The sequence below is a fragment of the Bison bison genome, unplaced genomic scaffold (assembly GCF_000754665.1).
Source record: "Bison bison bison isolate TAMUID 2011002044 unplaced genomic scaffold, Bison_UMD1.0 scf7180017864379, whole genome shotgun sequence".
Classification (NCBI taxonomy): domain Eukaryota; kingdom Metazoa; phylum Chordata; class Mammalia; order Artiodactyla; family Bovidae; genus Bison; species Bison bison.
In genome coordinates this window covers 2,742,520-2,752,075 of record NW_011494951.1, presented here as the reverse complement: position 1 = coordinate 2,752,075, position 9,556 = coordinate 2,742,520, and the positions used below count along the sequence as shown (strand labels likewise).

The 9,556-nt window shown below is 53.1% G+C and overlaps 1 protein-coding gene across 1 annotated transcript in view; it reads right to left on the bottom strand.

The window, feature by feature from the left end:
• The window catches only part of LOC105001096 (5'-AMP-activated protein kinase subunit gamma-2-like), a 192,516-nt gene that overhangs the window by 26,445 nt on the left and 156,515 nt on the right, over positions 1–9,556 (bottom strand). The window lies entirely within an intron of this gene.

Here is a 9,556-nt window from a genome sequence, read left to right as displayed (position 1 = left end):
GGGAGATGGAGGCGGAAGTGGGGTGGGGCTGCTGCCTCTGCGGGCAGCAGTAGACACGCCAAGGCCAGCCGTTCTCTGCCCAGTGAAGGGGATGCTAAGAAGTGACCGGAACAAGCACATCCCTCCATCGCCCCACCCGATCCCGCCAGTCGGCCCCATGGGAGCCCAAGGGACAGGTCAGGCTGTGGAAGAGGTTTCCGTGCACCCCGCCCCCGCCCCGCACACAGGGCACACAGAGGACCGAGCCCCGGACCAGGAGCCAGGCTGGACAAGGCCAGGACGTCCCCGGGGGGCCAGCAATCAAGACTCTGTGCTCCCAGTACAGTGGGCACGGGTTCAACCCCCTTGCTGGAGATCTAGTAATAAGAAGACCCCACATCCTGTACCAGGCAGCTCAGGCCCCAGCTCAAGAGAAGCCCCAAGAGCCAGGAGCGGCATACTAAGTCAGGAAACTCTCATCACGCCCTGAAAGGGTGGGGTAAGGGCGTGGAGGAGCAATGTGCAGAGCTCCGACCTTGGCACGGCACCGTGAACACGCCCCAGGACGAGACCCTGGCCATCGCCTGTTGCGGGCGTGGTGCTCCCTGGGTTGTAAAGTTGAGAAACCACAGTGGGGAGAGACAGCATTGCTTACTCAAGGTCACTGGGCAGAGCTGGCCTGGACCCAGGACTACCTGGCTCCAAACTCAACTGGAGTGGTTTTGTTTTTCTCTCCGCTCTCCATGGAGCCAACTACTATTCAATATTGTGAAGGGAAAGTAGGACGAATGTTCTTATTCTTGCTTTTTTTAGCGGGGCTCAGTGAGGCCTAATTAATGTACTCAGAGTTCTACTAACTGCTGGCAGCCAGGCTCACCCTTGGCAAAACCGCTCAGGGAGGCGTTCCGTAGCTTCTGGGTCCTCCTGTGTCGATCTGAGCCCTGTCTGCCACTAAGGAGAGTGGAGCAAATAGAAACTGGAGAATAGAGTTATCTTCTGAGGGGCATAACGGAGAAGGCAATGGCACCCCACTCCAGTACTCTTGCCTGGAAAATCCCATGGATGGAGGAGCCTGGTAGGCCGCAGTCCATGGGGTCGCTAAGAGTCGGACATGACTGAGCAACTTCACTTTCACTTTTCACTTTCATGCATTGGAGAAGGAAATGGCAACCCACTCCAGTGTTCTTGCCTGGAGAATCCCAGGGACGGGGGAGCCTGGTGGGCTGCCGTCTATGGAGTCGCACAGAGTCAGACACGACTGAAGTGACTTAGCAGCAGCAGCAGCAGAGGGGCATAAATGTTTTCAATCTGTGATCATCTCTTTTCAGCAGGGGAGTACATTTGCAATGACAGATTTTAAGGTACTGAGTTAGCCGGGCGAGGACCCAGGCCAGGTATGGGAGCACAGGGGTCACATTTCCGCCTCTGAACAGAGTTGGTGAGAAGACCCTCTTCCCTTTGGATGCATTTCCCTCTTCTTACACCAAGATTGGGCTTTCCTGGTGGCTCAGTGGTAAAGAACCAGCCTGCCAATGCAGGAGACGTTAGAGACACAAGTTCGATCCCTGGGTCAGGAAGATCCCCTGGAGGAGAGCATGGCAACCAACTCCAGTATTCATGCCTAGAGAATTCCATGGACAGAGAAGCCTGGCAGGTTATGATCCATAAGATCGCAAAGAGTCCAACACAACTGAAGCGACTTAGCATGCACGCACCAGCATTCTTGCCTAAGAAATTTCATGGACAGAGGAGCCCGGCAGGCTACATACAGTCCATGGGGTCGCAAAAAGATTCAGCCATGACTCAGTGACTAAGTGACTAAACAACACCATCAAAATTATCCAGGAAATGCTGGCGGTGAGCAGAAGAGAGGTGAAATGTCTGAATACCATGGGAAATTCTACCAGGAAACTGAGCATGAAAAAGTAACTGTGCAGAAGTTACTTTTTCTGTGTTTCAGAAGTTACTTTAACTGTGCAGAAAAAGTACAGAAGAGTGACAGCTCAGAACCACATCTATAGGACCTTCTCAGTGATGCCAGTAACTCAAGTTCCCCGTGAGCCACCAGGGCAGCCATCAGAGTCTCGGGCACCGTTTAAACCCAGGGCCCCACAGGAGGTCTGCAAACAGCACTTCTCTGCTCTGAGCCGACCCCAGTAGGCAAGAGACACTCAGTTCTGGGCCCTGGGGACCAGGACAAGTGACAATGAATGTGTGTGTGTGGTGGGGGGAACTTTCCATTTCAGAGGGGCTTTTGGGAGGAAAAGTGCTTACCTTGGAGCCGTAAAGAGCAGCCATGAGGCTAGAAGGATGAACCCAAGCCAGAGAGTAAAAATAATAATGGCATTTTCACACCCATTTCCCAGTTAGTGGGATTTCCCTGGCGGTTCAGTGGCTAACACTCCTTGCTGCCAGTGTAGGAGGCCGGGGTTCAATCCCTGGTCGAGGAGCTAGCTCCTGCATGCCACAAGTAAGACCTGAAGCAGTCAAATAAATAAATAAATACAAATATTAAAAAAATTTCCCAGTTAGTAATTATTGAGCATGTTAGTATATGCACTCCAGAAGATATTTGCATTGACAGTCAATGGAGCAACATATTTAAATACTTTAAGGCAATTCACTGAATCCCCCAAACTGATGAGCTAGTTATACCCATTTTATAGATGATGAAACTGAGGCACAGGGAGGGTAAATAACCTGCAGACAGTTAATAAATCTTTGTTAAATGAACAAACAACCCATCACAAGAAATGTTGAAACAGAAATAGAAGACTAATTGTTGAGGTGCCTGAGAGGAGATGAAAACATCAGACACAATTTTCATGAGAGCCACTGGCCTGTCTGTGGATTCTCGTCTGCATTCTAGAAATCTTCCCATCCGAGGACTCTTCCTTGCCTCACCCGGATGGTGACCCTGAACTTGGGACACAGGGCACGTGCTGGTGGAGTGAGAGCCACTGGCTGGGCCTGGCGCTCCCTGCCCCCAGGATCCCTCCTTCCCTGAGGGACCCAGGGCTGGCAGCAGCCTTGAGACTTCCTGGTGCTGCACCCAGGGTGACGTTCAGCCTCACCCAGGGGCTCGGCTGCCTCTCAGGTGACAGGCAGCTAGGAAGACCAGGGTGGGACCAGCCACCTGGAACCTGGCTTCATCCACAGCTGCTGGCCTGACTGGAGATGGTTCCTAGGGCTGCCGGCTGTAGGAGGAGGCCTGGGGAAAATCAGCTCCTGTCCCCAAAAGGGGAGTGTTGAGTGTGTGTGTTGAGTCGCTGTCATGTCTGCCTCTTTACGACCCCATGGACTGTAGCCTACCAGGCTCCTCTGTCCAAGGGGATTCTCCAGGCAAGGATACTGGAGTGGGTTGCCCTTTCCTTCTCCAGGGGATCTTTTCCACCCAGGGATCGAATCCGCATCTTTTGTGTCTCCTGAATTGGCAGGCGGGTTCTTTACCACCAGTGCCATCTGGGAAGCCTTAGACAGGGGCTTTACAGTGACTGTTTAGTTTTAAAACTAGAGTCAACCACACGCTTAGCTGGGGTCTGAGTGCCAATGGCAGATGGGACAACGTTTTCCTCCTCAATCTTTCCTCTTTTGCGGCGATTTCCGTGCAGTTTGATGATTCAGAGGAGAAAAACGCTCTAGCCCTGCAAATTCGTTCCGCCTGCATTTACATGTTCCATCACTCATTTGGGTACAGGGTATTTTCAGCAGATTCCAAGCAACCAAAGAAAGTTGTATTCATGGGGCCTCCCTGTGTTCACGCCTTGGAGAAGGGGTGCAGGTGGCTTGGCTCTTGGTGCACCCTCTGCAAACACTCTTCACCCTGCTTGGGGGGAACTTCCTGTGGAGCTGAAGAGGTTTCCAGTTTCTTCTTTCTGTGGCTGGATAATTAAATCAAGGCGGGATAAGAGAAGTGTTGAACACGGAGGAGGAAGACTCAAATGCAAAAGTCTCAAGAGGGTTGGGGCGGGGGGTGGGGAGTGTGGCGGAGTGGAGAGGGTGGTCAGTGGAGAAAGAGTTCTGAACTCGACCGTTCAGAAACCAGACAGGCTGGCTGGCAAATCTACAGGCCCTAACCCTCTCCTGGGAGTGGAGGGAACTGTGGACTTTGTTGTCTTTTGTGCTGATCCCTCCACCGAGGCAGCCTGGAGCCTTTAATGCTGGTCTCCAGGACGCACCCCTGGGTTGCAAGCCAGGCTGTGAATCAGCAGTTTTTAAAGGCCGCAGTGCCTGTCTGCTGCACGTGTACTGAAGTATTGTTTTTTTACCTTTTGGTGCGGAAGAATTTAAACACATGAGTCCTGATGTTCCATTTTCCCATCAGCCGCCATCTGCAACTATCAACTCACGAAGATGGTACACGAGTGTGGTCACTCTCAAGCCCACGTTGGAATCACTTAGAAGTCTTGTCAAAAAATGCAAACCCCCGGGCTTCTCTGGTGGCTCAGTGGTAAAGAATCTGCCTGCCAAGGCAGGAGCTACGGGTTCAATCCCTGATCCGGGAAGACCCCACATGCCTCGGAGCAACTAAGCCCGTGCGTCACAAGTACTGAGCCTGTGCTCTAGAGCCTGGAAGCCGCAACTACTGAAGCCTGTGTGTGCTAGAGCCCGTGCTCCCCAACAAGAGACGCCCTCGCAATGGCAAGCCCGTGCACCGAAGCTAGAGAGCAGCCTTCGCTCGTTGCAACTAGAGAAAAGCCCACGCAGCAACCAAGACCCAGCGCGGCTAAAAATAAATAAATAAAAAATTTAAAGACCGGAAACTCCCAGACCCTGCTCCAGACCAAGTATATATCACCATTGAAGGGGATCAAGTCCAAGAATCTGTAGTTTCCCCATCCATCCCCTAGAGGATGCTTGTCAACAGAGAAGGGTTTACCAAGTGTGGGGAGAGAACCCTGGCCTTGGTCCTTGCTCTGCCATTCACCAGCTGGGTAACTTGAACAAGTCTCTTATTTCTCAGCTCACATCTCCCTCTGAACAGATAAGACAGTGGTGTTGTGAGGAATAAATAAAATAGTGTAAGAAAAGTGCCTGACACGCAGTACATGCTCATTAAACACGTAATGCTATTATTAACATCCTTCACTTCTGTCTGGTTTCGAAGCCTCAAGAAAAATGGAGACCAAGCTGGACATTTTGTAAGGGCTTCCAGGAGAGAGGCTTCATCTGAACCCATGAGCCCAGCCATCTGTTGGTATGAACATAGAGCCATATATGATTCTGTTTAGGGCCACTGACCAACACAGAGACAAAAAGCACCCAGGCAGGTTGATATTAACCCCCAGTGGTCAGATGTGGCACCAAACCCAAGGTTCTCTTGTCCTTTAACTCAGAGATCAAAGGGGAATACAAGCGGAAGTGTTTCCTGTTGGACACACTGAGTACGTTTGCCAAGGCAACGGATAGAGACCTTGGTCTGGTAAGAATGCCCGGTCATTCCAGCGCCGTTTGTGACTCAGGGTGTTCATTAGAGAAGCAGGGGCTGGTCAGAGCAAGACCCCCCTTGTCAGATGGGGACTGAACTCACCAATCCTGGTCTCACCAGTTCAGAGCTCAAAACACCAGAGCCCCCCAAGCACGACCTGAATGCAGCCCAGGCCTGCAAATATCAGTTACAAAGGCAGGCGGGGGATACGGCTCTCATTAGGGTCGATGTGGACACTGAAGCTTAGGCATAACCAAGCCTGCAGTATGGCTCCACAGAAATTCATTTTGCAAGGCAGGTGCTCAGATGGTAAAGAATCCGCCGGCAATGCAGGAGACGGGGGTTCCTTCCCGGGGTCAGGAAGATCCCCTGGAGAAGGAAATGGCAGCCCGCTTCAGTATTCTTGCCTGGAGAACTCCATGGACAGAGGTGCCTGGTGGGATACAATCCATGGGGTCTCAAAGAGTCATACACGACTGAGCGACTAACATTTACTTATTTTATTTGTTTAGGATTAATAAGCTCAGTAATGTCTGACTCTCTGCAACCCCATGGACTGTATATTCTCCAGGCCAGAATCCTAGAGTGGGTAGCCTTTGCCTTCTCCAGGGGATCTTCCAGACCCAGGGATCGAACCTGGGTCTCCGGCATTACAGGCAGATTCTTTACCAGCTGAGCCACCAGGGAAGCCCAAGAATACTGGAGTGGGTAGCCTATCCCTTCTCCAGGGGATCTTCCCAACCCAAGAAGCGAACCAGGGTCTCCTGCGTTGCAGGCAGATTCTTTACCAGCTGAGCTACCAGGGAAGCCCTAAGATTATATCAGCCAGTGGTCTTAATTTCCCTAAGGAAAAGTTTCTAAACACTATCAGAAAACATGTAGAGCTGAGGCAAGCAACTGATTCAAAGATGTGAACCTCTATGGGGCAGGTGAGGGCACATACTGACCTGGGGGCGGGCAGCGGGAAGGGCAGTAGCTCCGCCTTTAGCAACTATAACCTTTTCTAGAAATAAGTGTTGGCAGTAAGCTAGAGCAGCAGTGACTTGCCCCATAAGAATCTGGGGAAACAGGAGAAGGAACGACGTTGCCCTTATAAAGTTAAGTTTTGAAAAACATAAAGAGAAGGTGTAATCAACCACCGATGGGCGCTAACCAAGAGACTGTGATTATATGGCTTAAGAATTTGGGAGCACCCATAACTCCACTCAAAGTGACCTGAATCACCTGCAGGGAGACAGAAATAATATCTTACTCTAATTTAGTAAGAAGAAACGTTTTTGGAGAAACTCCAAGGGAAGAGAATGGAGGGAAAATGTTCATCCAAGGGCACAAACGCTCTCCCACGCACAGTCTGTGGGGAAGGTGGCGAGGCCCCAGTCCTGTTTTGTATCATTTTTGCAATCCCTCTGCAGCTAAGGGACAGGGTCCCCCTGTCGCCCAGCTGGCGGAGCGCTGATGTACACACGCTGGTCCACATTTGTACCTGTTATCTGTGCCTCACAGATGAGAAAACCTTAGCTCTTGATAGTTTCTATGAACCAAGAAATAGATCTGTTCTTGGTGTGCTGGAAGACTGAGGTTTTATAGCCTACGAAGCCAATCACCCGTCTTGAGACCATGTCTCTGGGCAACCTTGGGTCTCAGCCTTGTTGGGGACCTCGCTCAAACTCACTGCCCTGATGCTGGGAGGGCGCTTGTCAGTTCTTTTGCCCACTCAGTATCTACTACATCTTCCCCGTGCTTGGTCTCCAGGATGGATGGAAGGGGCTCAAAGACTCACCTCTCCAGCCCCCGGCGGACCCAGAATGATGGACGGACATTCTGGGCCAGGCTCAGTAGCACAGAGCTAGCTGCAGGGCCGGATCCCCTGGCTTCCAGAGACGCCGGGAGCTGACTTAGCCTGCTCGAGCTGCTCTCACACAACACCCCAGACTGCGTGGATGAAACACCAGAACTTTAATTCCCACAGTTCTTGAGACTGGAGAATCCAAGATCAGGTACCAACACAGTCAAGTTCTGGTGAGAGAAATCTCTCTCTCTTCCTCTAGTTATAAGGCCACCAACCCTATGGGATTAGGTTCTTATGCTGTGGCCTCATTTAACCTCCGTTATCTCCTAAGGGCCTTATCTTCAAATTTTGTTGTCATTTAGACTTTCCTGGTGGCTCAGACGGTAAAGCGTCTGCCTACGATGCGGGAGACCTTGGTTCAGTCCCTAGGTCAGGAAGATCCCCTGGAGAAGGAAATGGCAACCCACTTCAGTACTGGAAAATCCCATGGACGGAGGAGCCTGGTGGGCTACAGTCCATGGGATCACAAAGAGTTGGACACGACTGAGTGACTTCAAGAGACACTAAGTCGTATCTGACGCTTTGTAACCCCACGGACTGTAGCCCACCAGGCTCTTCCATCCATGCGATTTCCCAGGCAAGGGTACTGGAGTGGGTTGCCATTTTCTTCTCCAGGGAATCTTCCCGACCCAGGGATTGAACCCCATCTCCTACATTAGCAGGCGGATTCTTTACCACTGAGCCACCTGGGAAGCCCTGTCTTCAAATACCGCTCCATTAAAGGTTAGGGCTTTAACACATGAACTTGGAGGGGGGAGCGGGGAAGGACACAATTCAGTCCTCACCAGTGGTGTGCCCAGGGCCTGGCAGAGGGTCACGGAATCTGTGTTCAGGTCTGTGTGGGAGTCCAGTGTTCCCGCTCTGGACTCTGGGCACTTCCTGGGAAGATCTAGCCTTGTTCTTTGCATGCTGGGGATTCTGTGAGCTACTCAATACCTTATTTTATTTTTAGCCTCATGGCATGTGGGATCTCAGTTCCCTGGCCAGAGATCAAATATGCACTCCCCCTCCCCGTGTTGGAAGTGTGGCGTCTTAATCACTGGACGGCCAGAGGAGTCCCTCAATACCCTTTGATACATCCTGGGGTCCATTTCAACAAGGGAGATCTCATTTCTAGCCGGCTGGTAGGAAGGCCAACTGACGCCAGGGACCCCCTCGCACAGAGTCCAAAGCTGATGTCCCAAGGGGATTCTCCAGTTCTTGCCCACCGAGGCGAGCACGGGCCTGCACCCCCTCCCCCCACCCCTCTGTTTAAGAACTCGCGTCCTTTCTCTTTTCTGCATCAGCTGCTAGAGTCTGAAAGGGCTGCCCTGTTCCCCTCCACCTTCCAAGCTCCCAGCCCACCTGGTGACCAAGGGGTTTCTCGTCCACGGGGGACTCCTGCTGTCTCCTGGCACAGGGACGTCGTGGGTCCCTCCCATTGATGATTAGTCCCCAAGGCCTATTAAGCAGAAGGCCCTGAACTTGGGGAACAGGGTACGGATATGCCCGGAACATCACCCCTGCCCACAGGTGTCTTCGGGGGAGGAGTCAGTGCCAGACGGCAGAGTTCCCCAGCCCGGAGAGCGCTCCGTCGGGGCCCAGCTTCCCCTATAGGCTGTCACCGAGGGCGGGAGGATGCGGGGCTCAAGCCTCCTGCTGGGGACCATGGACCAGAGGCTGAGTCCCTGCAGCTCCCGCCGGCTGCTCTGCGGCCATGACAGGTGTGGAGGGAGGTCTGATCCCACGGGATGGGACGCAGGACTCGACGCAGCAGCTCCCGTCCACCTGCCCAGAGCCTCCTCGGAACCAGGCAGCCGTCTGTAGCTTTTGCTATCCTGTGTCCCTGCCCCTTGCCCCCAGGTCAGTCCTGTGAACCACCCCGGCTCCTGCTCCCTCACTTTATCCTTCCCGAGAGGTCACCCGAGGCCTCCCTGGCATGCTGAATTCCATCTGCTCCTCGACTACGTCAAGGCCCCCGCTTCCCAGCCGGTTTCTGCCTGCGGGACGGGTCCTGCTGTCTGCATCATTACCCGTGTCCTGGAGACCAGACCCTCTGGGGGCCTGGGGCTCCGCATTGTCTCCACCTGGGAGCGGCAGGGGGTGGCTTCACGGGCCTCCTGGGGGCCCTCCACCTCGCCTGTGACACAGCTGGCATCCTTGAGATGACTTCCGGGAGGAGGTCACAGCATCAGCCTGGGCCACAGCTCAGAGTGCCCCTGGCTGGCTGGACTTGCTCTGCCTGAGGGCCACGTGGGGGCCACTGCCCACCCCCCTGACCCTTCCCTGACTCTCCGGGCTCCAGAGCACCCACCCAGGAT